This window comes from Chiloscyllium punctatum, chromosome 33, assembly GCF_047496795.1.
Source record: "Chiloscyllium punctatum isolate Juve2018m chromosome 33, sChiPun1.3, whole genome shotgun sequence".
Lineage (NCBI taxonomy): Eukaryota > Metazoa > Chordata > Chondrichthyes > Orectolobiformes > Hemiscylliidae > Chiloscyllium > Chiloscyllium punctatum.
This window is the reverse complement of record NC_092771.1, coordinates 63,314,265-63,329,678: the sequence shown is the minus strand read 5'-3', so window position 1 is coordinate 63,329,678 and position 15,414 is coordinate 63,314,265. Positions and strand designations below refer to the sequence as shown.

General features: G+C 45.2%; 1 long non-coding RNA gene across 2 annotated transcripts; it reads left to right on the top strand.

Moving 5' to 3' along the window:
- Positions 1–564: 564 nt before the first annotated feature.
- LOC140458560 (uncharacterized) lies at positions 565–15,205 on the top strand. Of its 2 annotated transcripts, XR_011953540.1 has the most exons (5): positions 565–620; positions 1,326–1,491; positions 1,653–1,759; positions 7,397–7,522; positions 13,955–15,205. It is a non-coding gene; the product is annotated as an uncharacterized lncRNA (long non-coding RNA). The 2 variants fall into 2 exon arrangements; XR_011953541.1 differs by lacking the exon at positions 1,326–1,491 and having other exon boundaries at positions 567–620.
- The last annotated feature ends 209 nt before the right edge of the window (positions 15,206–15,414 follow it).

Below are 15,414 nucleotides of genomic sequence, written 5' to 3'. Positions count from 1 at the left end.
ATTGAATGGTAGAGCAGGCTCGAAGGGCAGGACGGCCTTAACTTTTTCCAAGATCTTTTGTTCTTATATTATGCATTCCTCCCTCACTCGTGGCTTGGAGGTGCTGGTGTTGGATTAGGATGGACAAAATTAAAATTCAGAGAACACCAGGTTATAGTCCAACAGGTTTATTTGGAAGCACTACTTTGCTGGTCCTTCATCAGGTGGTTGTGTGATTTTTAACTTTGTCCCTCACTCTTGTAACTGAGAAACAGCAACAAAAGCCACGAAGCAGTGCGCAAGCTCCAGCCAACAGTTGGTATTGTGGACAATGAAGAAGGTTATCTCAGAATACAATGGGATATTGATCAGATGGGCCAATGGGCTGAGGACAGGCAGATAGGATTTAATTTAGATAGATTAGGTTAGGATAAATGGTTGTCATAGACAGGTTGGACCGAAGAAGTGATTGATGTCAGCGGCGGACCAATGGAAAGGCAGGGGCGGAGCTGGAGGATCTGGCGGGGCAGTTGGTCCTCCGACCAATCAGTGAATGAGGGCGGGACTAGACTATACCACGTGATCATCCTTACGGTGGGCGCGGATGTTTGGAATGTGTGTGTGCGCGCGGAGTGTTGTCGGTAAGGAAAGAAATAAACAGCAGGAAGCCGGAGGGAAATGGTGTTGGTATGGGCTGAGAGGTTTTACAAACATTTGCTGCACATCGGAAAATACAAATTGGAAACTTACAGTCCCGTTTTTGCAGCAAACGGGAATATGTCTCGTTGAGTAATCGGCCCGAGTGAGTGCCGCCATCTTTATTCGGGGCAATGATTCACTGGACACGTGCGCGGCCGCCAGCTTTGTAGGGGGCAAAGTTCAGAGGGATGTATGTGCAGCTTTCCCTGGTAAAAAGAGTCATAGTGCAGGATTTACACAGAGCACATTCAAACCCAGAGAAATTGACTTTTTTTCTGGATTTGTTTCGTCATTCATTTAAATGATGTCGATGTGAATAGAGGTCGTACAGTTAGTAAGTTTGCAGGTGACACCAAAATTGGAGGTATTGTGGACAATGAAGTAGGTTATCTCAGAGTACAGTGGGATATTGATCAGATTGGCCAATGGGCTGAGGAGTGGCAGATAGGTTAGGTTAGGATATCTGGTTGGCATAGGTTGGAGCGAAGAAGTCTGTTTCTGTGCTAGACATCTTAGACTGTGGGATCATAAAAGTGAATTCTACTCTGGTTCATCTCTGGGTTCTCTGATGTCCACTTGTTCATTATCTAGCTTCCTCTCATGGGTGTATTTTTGCTCTGTATAGTATTTTACTATTATTTTCACAGCTGTTTTGTAAATGAATTGAAAAATGTAGAGCTGGAAAAATACAACAGGCCAGGCAGCATCTGAGGAGCAGGAGAATCATCGTTTTGGGCGTAAGCTCTTCGTCAGGAATGTAAATGAATTGTCCACTACTGCCTGGCTCCTGACCATATGCTGTTCCATTATCAGGTTATTTTTTCCACAATATCTTTGACATTCAAGAATTCTTTTGTCCAATAAGCTAGTGCATTTTCCTTCAATTTCTGACAGTCAAATTCTGCACCATTTTCATTCCCTGTGATTCCTATTGCACTCCCTGAAACATCAACTGTGTATTTCTCCTTCCACAGAAACCAGTGATCAATGCCAAAGCCTTGTTGCCTGTGGAGAGGGTGATGTTTGACTTCCTTGTACTGCTGCAGTTTGTGTGGTGAAGGTGCTCCCACAATGTGGTTGGGTAAGAGACATTACAGATTATTCACTCAGTGATATTGAAGGGTAGAAGATATCTGTACAAATCATCATGGTTTTAATTTCACAAATATATTATTGAGAACTTTTGACATAATGCTACAGATGGAGAATATTGTGTCCAGTGACCAAAACCATTGCCAAATAAGCAGTTTTTCAAGAATGCCTTAAAGGAAGAAAGTAGATCTTAGTGGGTTAGAGTGCGGATTCCAGACCATATTCCCTTGGAGTCTATAGAAACAGTCACACCGGTGAACTCAAAAATAAACACATGATTGAGAGTCTGAACTAAAATGAGTTATTGAGATATGAAAGGGTGTGTGGTGCAGGGAGATAGAAATGATTACAGCCAGGAATTAATTCAAAGGTACAAAAGTAAATTGTTGTTGATTTATAAATGGGAATCTTTTGATTGATCAGCACGTTCTGGTACAAGTGAGCACTTTGGCAGTAGAGTTTTCAATATTCTTGAGATTATTGGGAGGGTGAATGTGGGATGCTGGCCAGGAGTGGGTTTAGATAATGAAATCTAGTGTTAATAAAAGGAATGAATGAGAGTTTCAGCAAATGAGCTGAGACGGTGGTGAGGTCAGGTGATATCACTGAAGTCGAAATAGTGGACTTGGCGGGGGTCTGGCCTCAGCCTCACCTCGCCTCTGGGATTCAGCTGCTTGTCAGTTTGTGAATCAAGTCTGTAACAAGCTCAGGAACTGAGTTGCCCTGGCAGAACCCAAACTGGGCATCACTGAGCAGGTTATTGCTGAGCAGTTGCTTGACAGCACTGTTGATGACCCCTTCCATCACCTCACTGCTGAGCGAGTGTGGACTGATCGAGGGGAATTGGCTGAGTTGGATCTGCCCTGTGTTTTTGTGTTGGAACATCCCTGAGCAATATTCCACAAAGTCGGTAGGTGTCAGTGCTGGAGCAGGACTTGCCTTGGTGGGCAGCAGGTTCTGGAGCACAGCCAACAGTATTATTGCCAGAATATTGGCAGGGTCCATAACTTTTACACTACTTATCCATTTCTTGATCTGATTTGACATGAGTTTTAAACCATTTCGATTCATATCTGTGATGTCAGGGACCAATGGAGAAGCTCATCCACTTGGCACTGCTGGCTGAAAATTGCTGCAACTGCTGTCCTCTTATCTGTGGAATGGATGTGTGAGACCCCTCCATCAGTAAGGGTGGGGTTATCTGTGATGCTGTAATTGTCCATCACCATTCCTGACTAGGTGTGGCAGAACTGCAGAACTCCGATCTAATCCATTGTTTATGGGATCACTTAGATCTATTTGGTGTTGCTTGTGTTGCTTGTAGCTGCACCAAGTTGGCACCTCATTTTGAAGTATGCCTGGTACTGCTGGCATGCCCTCCTGCATTCACTATTGAACCAGGGTTGATTCCCCTGGCTTGATGTTAATGGTTGGGGGATATCAGGCCATGTGATTTCAGATTGGGCTGGAGTACAGTTCTGCTGCTGTCGTTGGTCCACAGTGAGGCAGAAGTTGCAGGGTCAACCTACCCAGACCCATTCCCCGACATTTACCCCTTCACCTAAAGTACGGGCAATTTGGTATGGCCAGTTCACCTAACCTGCACATTTTTGGACTCTGGGAGGAAACTGGAGCACTCGGAGGAAACCCACGCAGACACGGGGAGAATGTGCAAACTCCACACAGTCAGTCGCCTGAGGCAGGAATTGAACCCGGGTCTCTGGCACTATGAGGCAGCAGTGCTAGCCACTGTGCCGTCCTTTGTTGAGACTGTGCAGTGATTAATACAATGAGTGATTTGATGGGCCACTGCGGGTTTCTTTCCCTCAAGGACATTGTCAATGGCAGAAAAAACATTCCCAATGGTTCCGTGGCAAACAGTAGATTCTTCATTCCAGTTTCTTTTTTTTTCTTGAGTTCAGAGCAACCCTCTACCAATTTGGAATTCAAACCTGAACTTCAGTTGTATATTTTAATATTCGTGATAAATACGACAGGTTTGTTCACTTATTTTTAGAATCACTATCACTGTTTTCTAAATAAAAAAAACAAAACCTATGTCTATTATCCTGTCTCCTCCATCCTCCCTTCCAACAACAAGAGTGAGGAGCACATGGAGTTTCTCTGTCAATAACATTGAGACAATCCAATCAGCTGCCTCTGCTTCTTTCCTCCCTCTCCACTAGCCCACCGAGCCACACTGCCTCACAAGGGTGCTCCTCATTTTAGTCCTAAACGTGCATTTCCTAGAGTCCCTTGTCAAGCCATATTAAAGATTTTCTTGACCATTTACCCCAGTGTAGCTAAATGATGGACATTCCAAATCTCTGTCTCATTCTCCTGCTTGTTACTGCCCTCTACCCCCCACCCCCCCCCCCCCCCCACCCCTTGCAATTCACAGATATTTTTCCCTGATCTGTCTGTCTGTCTTTTCTGGTTATGTCCTTCTCTCCCATTCGGCTAAAACCTAATATTTGACCTCACCATCATTGGAAAATCCTGCTCCATCTCTACTCTCCCTTTCCTTTCTGAATTCATTGTATTTGGTGTCCCTCCAGGATCTATCCTTGGTCCGTCCTGTTTCTCACCTACACACTGCCAGGAGGTAACATCGCCCAAACACACTGTGTTAGGTTTCCCATGTACACTGACAATGCCCAGCTCTCCCTCCCCATCATCCCTCTCCATTACTCCACTATTACTCAGTTATCAAACTGCTTACCACGCTTCAATTAGCTGCAATTCACTCCAATGAAACACTGTAATTGTTAAACCCATTGCTTTCAGTTGCTATTCCAAATTCATTTCCCTTCCTGCTGTGTCCCTCCCTCTCACTGGGAAGTGTCTGAGTCAGAACTACACTCTTCACAATATTGCTCTCATATCTGACCCCAAGATGACCTTCTGATCCGACATCTACACAATCACAAACACCACAAATTCCAATTTCTAAAACGTTGCTTGTCTCCTTCTTACCCCAGCTCCATTGCTACTGAAACCCTAACCTGTGTCGGTGTTGCCTTTAACTTGACAAATCTGAAACAGAACCCTTGATTCCGCGAGTGACCCAGAATCTGGTTCAAGACCAACCGTCATGGGACACATCCTCTCCATATTTACCCTGTCAAACCTCGACAGAATCCTGTATGTTTCAAAGAGATCACCTCTCATTCTTCCAAAGTCCAGTGAGTAGATTCCCAATTTATTCAGCCTTTGCTTCCAGGATAATCCCTTCAAAACAGGGATCATCCCAATGGATCTTCTCTGAAATGCTCTATTTGGTTAATTAAAGTGACCAAATCTGTTCCCGTTACTCCAGATGTGGTCTCGCTCGCCATTTGTTTAGTTGCCCTAAGGTATATACTCCAAACTCTTATATTGCAAACTCTTTGAAATAAGGGATAGCATTCCATTCCCTTTCCTGATTCCATGTTGTAACTGTGTGCTAGCTTTCTGTGTTTCCTGCTCATTTTCCCCCAGTCCCTTTGTGGTGCAGCTTTCTACAGTTTATCCCAAGTTATACTCTATTTGCCAACTTGTTGCCCACGTTTCCTGTGAATATCTCTCTGGAAACTGTTGATAATCCTTTTGGAACTTTCCTGTTATGCCTTTTCTAGGAGATTTCCCCCCTCATTATTCGAAACATGTCCTGTGAGCACTGGGCAGTGGGAAGCATGCACAGTTGCTATCTTTCAGGGATACTCTGTTTCGTGACTGGGAGGAGCTTGTTGCCCATTGGTCAGAATGGAGACATCTTGCCCATCAAGCTGCATGGGCCTTTCACACCCCATGTCTTATTGTGGAGGCACAGCGGCAGAATGGAAGGAAAGAAAAGGAAGCAAATCCTGCTCTCCATATCTCACTGCATCTTGGGATATTCTGTCCCATGTTCAGTCACATGAAGTCCCAAGGTGGAAACTCATAGAAACCCACATAGATTTGCCTTTGAAGTGCCTGCTAACCTCCACCAGGGGTAATGTGTACAGTCATCCTGGGCCAGGAGGAGGGGATTCTATGAGTTTCAAACTTGAACTGACAGTGACGGATTTTATAAACTTGTATTACAGGCAGATATTCAGATGGTAATCTCAGTCATTGTAACGCCAAACTCTGACAGAATTACTCCATTCATCAGGACCTGGATATTCATATTGTGTGAGAGTATTGTGTTCCAGATCAATACCATTTGCTGAATAAAAGTTCTCCTTTGAATCAAACCATCCTCTCAGTAGATCTTCCCAAATCTTCAACATCTGTCCTGTAACCCTTGTATAATGAGCTGATGGGTGTAACGTTTATTATTACAAAGTGTAACTTTTGTAAACCGCTTTGTCACAGCTCCCCAAATTTCCTTTGCAACAAGGAGAACAATCTCAGTTTTTACAAACTGCTGATTCCCCAATGTCTGTTTGCTCTCTCTATAAGGTACACATCAGGGTTGTGTTGGAACATTCTCCACTTGCCTGCATCAGTGCACCCCCCGCCCCCTCCCCCTCCCCCTCCCCCTCCCCCCCCAACAATATTAAAGAAAGTGAACATCCTCCAGGATAAAGCACTGTACCTGAGTGGTTTCCCATCCACCACCTTCAGCATTCACTCGAGGCACAGTGGCATCACTGTGTAAAAGATCAAGTCAGCATTGTCCTACCCGACCATAGGACTGCTCTCTCATTAGAGAGAGATGTCTGGTAGTGGTTAACCTGAATATTACCACAGCGCAGGCAAGGGGAGAGGTTGAAAAGGAGAGTCCATTAATTGTGGATAGTTATTCTTGATATGTATTAGCAACACACATGTCAAGTGAACAATTAATGTTAAAAAAGCCCCACAAATTCTGCAACTAAAATCCCCTATTCCTTGACCCATCCTGGTAAATCTCCTGTGCCCCCTCTCAGGGACCCTGCCACCCTTCACAATGTGTGGGCGACCTGTGGTTCGCACAGACCCAGCTGCTCTGAACCCTGTGGGTGATAGCATAGAGCAACAGTTGCACTAAACATCACTGTCTGGAAGAGAGTGAGAGACAGAAATCCCAAAGGCATTTAAAATCTATTTAGGAACACACTTGCAAGGCCAAGGCTGACAGGTCTATGGGCTCCGTGCTGGAAAATGGGATTAAAATAGTTAGCTGGGAGATTTCTTTACAGCATAAACCCAATGGACCACAAAACCATTTTCCGTCTTGTCGACCACAGACGCGTAATATAGGAATATGACAAGCCACAATAGAAACCAGGTCAGAGAAGGTGATATTAGAGTAGATGATACGTGATTGATTAATGTTTTTGGAGGAAAATGTGACAGAGGTTAAGTGGGACATTGTGGAGCTCTGGCTGCAGGAATCTGAAATAAAAATGGGTTATCCTGAAGGCTGGAATTAAAGAAAGGCACATCACAGAGATTTGTGAGGGTGGACAAGATTAAAGATAGAGAGGGTGTTGAGACTGGAGAAGATTAGAGATTGGAGGATGTTGCATAGATTGAGATGTTTTTGATACCAGAGATAGTGATAGTTCTGAGGCTAGAGAGGCATTATAGAGACAAGGATGAGTTGTTAGCATTCCCAACACTACCTCTTTACTGATAATGATTGTTTCTCTGTCCTCATCTGCCATTGCCTCCATAGGCCTGCGACAATGAGACTACACAGACAGTATGTTCCTGTTAAGGCCAAGGCTGGGAGGTGTCGAGAATGCTGCATGACCTGTGAAATTGAGGCTCTGGTCAAGAAAATGAAGGAAGGAAATGGCAGGTACAGACAACTGTGTTTGTGTGAATCCCTAGGGGACTATAAGGGCAGTAGGAGTATACTTGAGGGAAACCAGGAGGCAAAAAAGGAGACATGAGATAGCTTTGGGAAATAGGTTTAAGGAGAATCCAAAGAGATTCTACAAATACACTAAAGACAAAAGAATAACTAGGCAGAGAATAGCAACTCTCAATCATCAACAAGACTGTCTGTGGAACAGCAGGAGGCGGGAGAGATTCTGTAAGTATATCATGTCAGTTTTTACTGAAAGGGGATGTGGAAGTTAGAGATGTTGGAAAAATAAATAGTGATAACTTGGCAAGTGTACATATTACAGAGGAGGTGGTACTGGATGTCTTAAAATGCATAAAGGTGGATAAATCCCTGGAATCTGATCAGGTGTATCCCAGAACTTTGTGGGTAATTAGGGACGCTTTTGCTGGGCCTCTCGCTGTGATATTTGTATCATCGATCGCCACAGGTGAGGTGCTGGAAGATGGGTGCCATTATTTGAGAAAGGTGGTAAGGAAAAGTCAGGGAATTATAGAACGGTGAGCCTGAAGTCAGTGGCAGAGAAGTTGTTGAAAGGGATTCTCTGGGACAGGATTTACATGTCATTGGCAAAGCAAGAAATTATTAGGGAGAGTCAGCATGGCTTTGTGCATTGAAATCAGTAACTTGGACTTGAGAAAGACACAAGGTTTCACATAACACACTAGTTAGCAGGTTCAACACCATAGAATTCTGGTGGAACTAGCTGTTTGGATACGGAATTGGCTGGAAGGTCAAAGAGTCATAGATGGACAGCACAGAAACAGAGACCCGTCGGTCCAACCAGTACATGCTGATCAGATATCCCAATGCAATCTAGTCCCCCCTGTCAGCACCCGGCCCATATCCTTCCTATTCATATACACGTGAAGATGCCTTTTAAATGTTGCAATCGTAATGGCCTCCACCACTTCCTCTGGCAACTCATTCCATATACGTCCCACCCTCTGTGTGAAAATGTTGCCTCTCAAGTCTCTTTAAAGTCTTTCCCCTCATACCATAAACCTATGCCCTCTAGTGTTGGGATCCCCCACGCCAGGGAAAAGGCTTTGTCTATTTATCCTATCCATGCACCTCATGTTTTTATATACATAGATAAGATCACCTCTCAGCCTCTGACGCTGCAGGGAAAGCAGCCCCAGTTTATTCAACCTCTATTCAACCCCCAGCCTAGCTCAAATCCTCCAACCCTGGCAACGTTCTTATAAATCTTTTCTGAACCCTTTCAAGTTTCACAACATCCTTCCAAAAGGAGGATGACCAGAGTTGTATGCAACATTCCAAAACTGGCCTAACCAATGTCCTGTACAGCTGCATCATGATCTCATAATTCCTGTACTCAATACATTGTCCGATAAAGGCAAGCATACCAAATGCCGCCTTCACTATCCTATCTGCCTGCACTCCAAGGCCTCTTTGTTCAGTAACACTCCTCAGGACCTTACCATTAAGTGTATATGTCCTGCTAACATTTGCTTTCCCAAAATGCCACTCCTCAACCCATTCACCAATCTGATCAAGATCCCATTGTACTCTGAGGTAATCTTTTTCACTGTCCACTACACCTCCAGTTTTGGTGTCATCTCACTAACTATACCTCCTATGTTCACATCTAAGTCATTGATATAAATGAGGAAAGGTAGTGGATCCAGCACTGATCCTTGTGACACTCCACTAGTCACAGGCCTCCAGTCTGAAAAGCAACCCTCCATCACTACCCTCTGTCTTCTGCCTTTGAGCTAGTTCTGTATCCAAATGGTTAGATCTCCCTGTATGCCATGAGCTCTAACCTTGCTGAGCAGTCAGTGTCATAGTGCAGGATGCTTTTTGTACTGGAAGCCTGTGATGAGCAATATGCTGTCAGGCTGGGTACTGGGTCCACTGCTTTTTGCCATTTATATAAATGATTTCTATGTGAATATAGGAGCTATGGTTAGTAGGTTTACAATAGACACCAAAATTGGAGGTGCAATGGACAGCAAAGTTACCTGAGAGTACAATGAGACTCCGATCAAATGGGCTGAGGGGTGGAAGATGCAGCTTAATTTAGATATATGAGAGGTTCTGCATTTTGGAAAAGCAAATCAGGGTGGGACTTCTACACTTAAAGGGAAGGTCCTGGGGAGTGTTGCTGAACAAAGAGATCTTGGAGTGCAGGTTCATAGTTCCTTGAAAGTGGAATCATAGATAGGCAGGGTAGTGAAGAAAGTGTTTGGTGTACTTGCCTTTATTGGTCAGTGCATTGAGTACAGGTGCTGTGACGTCATTCTGCAGCTGTACAGGACATTCATTCCGCTACTTCTGGAATTCTGCTTTCAGTCCTGGTCTCCCCGCTATTGGAATGATATTGTGAAACTTGAAAGCATTCAGAAAAGATGCAAAGATGTTGCCAGGGTTGAGGGATTGAGCTATAGGGAGAGGCTGAATAGACTGAGGCTGTTTTCACTGGTGAATCGGATGCTGAGAGGTGACCATAGAGGTTGATAAAATCGTTAAGGGCAAACAGCCAGGGTCTTATTCCTGTTTAGGTGAGTCCAAAACTAGAAAGCACAGGCATGAGGGAAAAGATTGAAAAGGGATATTAGGGGCAAAGTTTCAAGCTGAACGTAGTATGTGTATGGAATCAGCTGCCAGAGAAAGTGTGGAGGCTGGTACAGTTACAACATTTAAAAGGCATCTCATTGAATATGTGATTGGGAAAGGTTTAGAAGGCTATGGGCCAAGGACTGGCATATGGGACGAGATTAATTTAGGATATCTGGTCAGCATGGACAAGTTGGACTGAAGGGTCTGTTTCTGTGCTGTACATCTCTATGGCACTAATAAATTAAAACTAAGATAGGTTTCTCTTTTATGGAGAGTTAGCAGAAGGTCAGATAATTCTCCGTGGAGCTGAGAAGGTTAAGCAGTGATTTCGACCAGGAGTTGATTTGTTTCCAGGGTATTTCATTTGCAGAGAGACAGAGTGAGAAATTTTTAACGTCACAATTTTTAGTAACTATTTTCAGGTAACTGGCAAATAATGCAAAGAAAAATGTGAAGATTATTTTACTCACTAAGTTCTGAGCGTCTGGAACTGTTTGACTGACAGCTTGATGCAGGTTCAGTAGTTATTGTCAAAATAAATTTGAAATTTAACATTTTTAAGGAAGGATTTGGAGGGCTCTGTCCAAATGGGAGGTGAGTTGGGACTGACTGGCACCATCTCCAGAGGGAGAGAGTACAGCCCCAATGGGCTGAATAGCCTCCAGTCCCTGTGCTCTGTGATACTGACCCATTCACTGTGAATGATGAAGCTCATCACAGGGCAGAGCCGGAGAGATATACAGCATGGAAATAAACCCTTTGGTTAAACTGGTCCATGCTGACCAGATATCCCAACCTTATCTAGACCCATTTGCCAACACTTGGCACATATCACTCTACACCCTTCCTATTCATATACCCATCCAGATGCCAAATGGTTTAATTGTACCAACATCCTCCACTTCCCGACAGAAGATTCCATACACGCACCAACCTCAGTGGGGGAAAAAATTGCCCCTCAGATCCATTTTAAATTCTTCCCCTCTCATCTTAAACCTATGCCCTCTCATTCTGGACTCCCCGAACCCAGGGAAATGACCTTGTCTATTTATCCTACCCAGGCCCCTCATGGTTTTATAAACCTCTGAGGTCACCCCTCAGCCTCTGATGCACCGGGGAGGATCCCACCACTCAGGTCACAATGGGGCCTGGCTGATTGACACAGCTTCAAACCAATAGGAGAGTTGGCATGATCCTCCAGCCAATGGGAGTGAATGAGGGGTGGGTCCAGCAGGCCAACACATGACCATCAGCTTTGCAGGCGCAGTGTCACTGTGAGGGGGGACTGAATATGAAGGAGTGGGAGAGACAGCAGATACTGGGGGAGAGATGGAGTTAGTGTGGACTGGGAAGGTTGATAAACGCTGTTTCAGTCTGCTGGACCTGAATTAGATACTCCGGGTAAATGAGAACCAAAAGAACTGCGGATGCTGTAAATCACACATAACAACCAGAAGGTGCTGGAAAAGCTCAGCAGATCTGGCAGCATCTGTGAAAAGAAATCAGTTCATATTTTTGATCCAGTGACGCTTCCTCAGGAACTGATGTTACTGAGAAAAAAAAGTCTGTTTTTATGCAGAAGGTAGGGGTTAAGGAGTAAATGATAAGTGGGGGTAGAGGCCAAAGAGAGAGATAAGAGCAGTTGGACAAAGGAGTGAATAACGATCTGACGGGGGGAGGGTGAATAGCTGTTTATGGGGACTGTTCGTGGCTAACCATAGGTAGTGTGTAATGGCAGGCTACGTAATAACAAGGCCTCGTTTGTGAGGCAGGGGGCAAAGACACGAGGATGTGGGAGAGTTCAGGACCCAAAATTATTGAATTTGATGTTGAAGCCAGAGGATTGCAGGGTCCCCAAGTGGGAGATGAGGTGTTGTTCTTCCAGTTTGCGTTAAAGTGTGGCGCTGGAAAAGCACAGCAGATCAGGCAGCATCCAAGGAGCAGGAGAATTGATGTATTGGGCATGTCAGCACTTCATCAGAAATGTGGGTGGTGGAATATGGCTGAGAGATAAATAGGGAGGGGTGTTTGGGGTTAGGGGGAAGGGAGCTAGGTTGGCAATAGGTGGTTGTAGATGGAGGGTCGTGGTGAGAGGGTGGAATGGATAATTGGGAAGGAAGATGGGCAGGTGGGACTGTTCAAGAGGCCAGTGCCGAGTTGGAGGGTTGGATCTGAGATCAGTTGGGGGAGGGGAGATGAGGAAACCTTGATGCTGTGTGGTTGAAAGTTCCCAAGGTGGAAGATGAGGTGTTCTTCCTCCAGGTGTCGGGTGGCTCGGATTTGGGATGGAGGACTTGCATGTCCTTGGCAGCGTGGTGACGGAGGGGCTGGGGGGTAGACAAAGTGGTCGGCCACAGGGCAGTGGGGTTGGTTGGTGCATGTGTCCCATAAATGTTCCATGAAATATTCCACAATTTGGTGTCCTGAGAGTAAGGGACACAATAGGTGAGGTGTTTGTGTGGGCAGGGAAATCTCTGCTGGATGTGGGAGGATCAAGTGGTGCCTTGGCTGGAGGTGAGGGGAAGGTGTGGGCACAGGTTTTCCACCTCCTGCAGTGGCAAGCGAAGGTGCTTGGAGTGGAGGGTGGGTTGGTGGGGACCTTGGATCTAATGTGGAAGTCACAGAAGGTATGGTCTCTGTGGAATGCTGAAAGGGGTGGGGAGGGAAATATATCTCAGGTGGTTGGATCTGATGGTGGAAAGAGCAGGGGATGAAGCGTTGTATCTGGGTGGAAGGTGAGGATGATGGGATTCCATCTTTGTTGCATTTGGAGGGGTGGGGTTCAAGGGCAGTGGTGTGGGAAGTGGAGGAGATACACTGGAGGGCATTGTTGACCACATGTGAGGGGAAATTGCAGTCTTTGAAATAGGAAGCCATTTGGTATGTTCTGAAGTGTTCTTCCAGCTTGCATCAAGCTTCACTGGAACACTGCAGTAAGCATGAGACAGAAATGTTGGACAGGGAACAGTCTTGTGTGTTAAAGAGCAGGCAACTGTAAGCTCAGGGTCTTTTTTGCAGGCACAATGTAGATCATCAGCCACCATTTCAACCACCACCACTGAGATGCTGGAAGGTTCCTGTCTCCTCCATTAACAGCTTTCCACCTTCCCACTCCTTTATCTTTCCAAATGTTCCTGTCTCTCTTTAGGCTCTGTCCCCACCTATTATTTACTCTTTAACCCCTATCTCCTGTAGTCCAAAGGTCTGTAGGTTCGGTGAATTGGCCCAGCTAAGGTTCCTGTAGTGTTCAGGGATGTGCATTAGTTCGGGGGAAATGGAGAGTAATAGAATAGGAGAATGGGTCTGGGTGGGATAAACCTCGGAGGGTGGGTGTGGAATTGTTGGGCCAAAGGGCCTGTTTCCTGAAGGGATTCTAATTTTCCCAGCTGTCATCGGTTCTGAGGAAGGGTCACTGGACCCGCGATAACCCATGGTGTGTGCAGGAGGCGTAAAGGGGAGAGTGGCAGCAGAAACCAGATGAAATGTATCAGTGTAGACTGGGAGGGTTTAGGTACACTCTGGGCAGGTCGTTAGTCAGAATTAGAAACTCTTGGTCCCACGTTTGCAGCAAAGGGGAAGATGGCTTGGGCCTCAGGCAGTGAGAGGTCCTGGGTTATAGCCACCATCTTTATTTGGGGCAAGGTACAGCAAGGAGCATGCACGTGTCCTCTTCCTGGGTGGAGGCGGGGTGATTTGAAGAGGAGCATTTACACATCAAATACATACCAAGAGAAGTGTTTGTCTTCACTATTCATCTTGCACTGACTGTGAGCTTTGTTTTGTGAATTCATTTTATAGGATATTAATTGAGAATAATTGAGACAGGGATCTCAATAAACAAGTTTCTACAGTCAACTGAGGCATCGGGATCTGAATATCATTGGCATTTAACTGTGGAACGAGAAAGGTTTGTCTGTTCTGTCTGTGGGAAAATATCTTCAATATTTTTGTCAAGCCAAAAGCAGAAAGATGTTCAAGTCCATGGTTGGATCACCCTTGGGGTATGTGTTCAATTCTTGGCCCTGAAGCTGTGGAAGGAAGTATTGGCCTGAGAGTGAGCACAGATTTATCCAAATTACACCTAGTCTTTTTGCAGGAACTGTCAGATTTAGTCTCAATCATCCACTTTGTAATGTTAATCTGTAAACTCCCTACTTCCAATTCTCTGCAAATTTCTCGTGGACTCAAATTCCAGCACCATTTCAGGTGGAACGTTCCAGATTCTGACAACTGTCTGTTCATTCAGAAACTGCTGAAGTCCATTTTGACTCTGGGGTTACAAAGGGCTGAATTAAAAGATGCAGTGCTGGTCTGAGCTCCCATTGAGGTGCATTGGAACAGGACAGTGTAGGTGTGAGCAGACAATGAAAATGACAGGGCTGCACTGTGAGAGCTCCTTGGCTCAATGAGAGTGTTTTAGAGTTGGGTGTAAATAGTGAGGTGAGACAGGGAGAAGGTGAAGCTGAAACTCCGTTTTAGATCAGGCCTTTCAGAAATTCACAGTCCCAATGGGAATAGCCAATTTGTCAGTGATACCTGTGGAGTATTTAAATTTTTAAAGTATGACATATCAGCTTAAGTAAAGATTTTTTTTTGTTATTATAATGGACATGTTTGAACTGAAGGAAGGTTACTCACTCATTTAAATTCTCTTAATGGGAGTAACTAGATGAATGTAGAGAGACGTTGTGACAGGAGCCCTCAGACCCGTGGTGTGCTCCTCTTGCACAATGTGGGAAATAAGGGCCACTTCCAGTGTCCCTGACGGCTATTTGTGCAGCGAGGGTTCCCATCTGCAGCTCCTGGGAAACTGCTTTTCAGAGCTGGAGCGGAGAGTGAACTCACTGTGGAGCATCTGCAATACTGAGAATGTTATGGACAGCACGTTTAGTGAGTTAGTCACACTGCAGGTGAGGGTTACACAGGCAGAAAGGGAATGGGTGAACATCAGATCTAGTAAAAGGCTCAGGAAGCGAGTTCAGGAGTCCCCCGTTGTTATCCCCTTCTCATACAGATACTGTATACCACTTGGGATTCTGTAAGGGCGGGAATGGGTGGGGTGGCTTCTCGGGAAATCAGCATCAGCCAGGTTCATGACACCACAGAGAGCTCTGCTGATCAGAACAAGAGGAATGAGAGTGGCAGGGCTATAGTGGCAGGGGATTCAATAATCAGGGGTACAGCCAGGCTCTTCTGTGCCCACAGACATGAATCAAGGATGGTATGTAATCTCCCTGGTGCCAAGATCCATGATATCA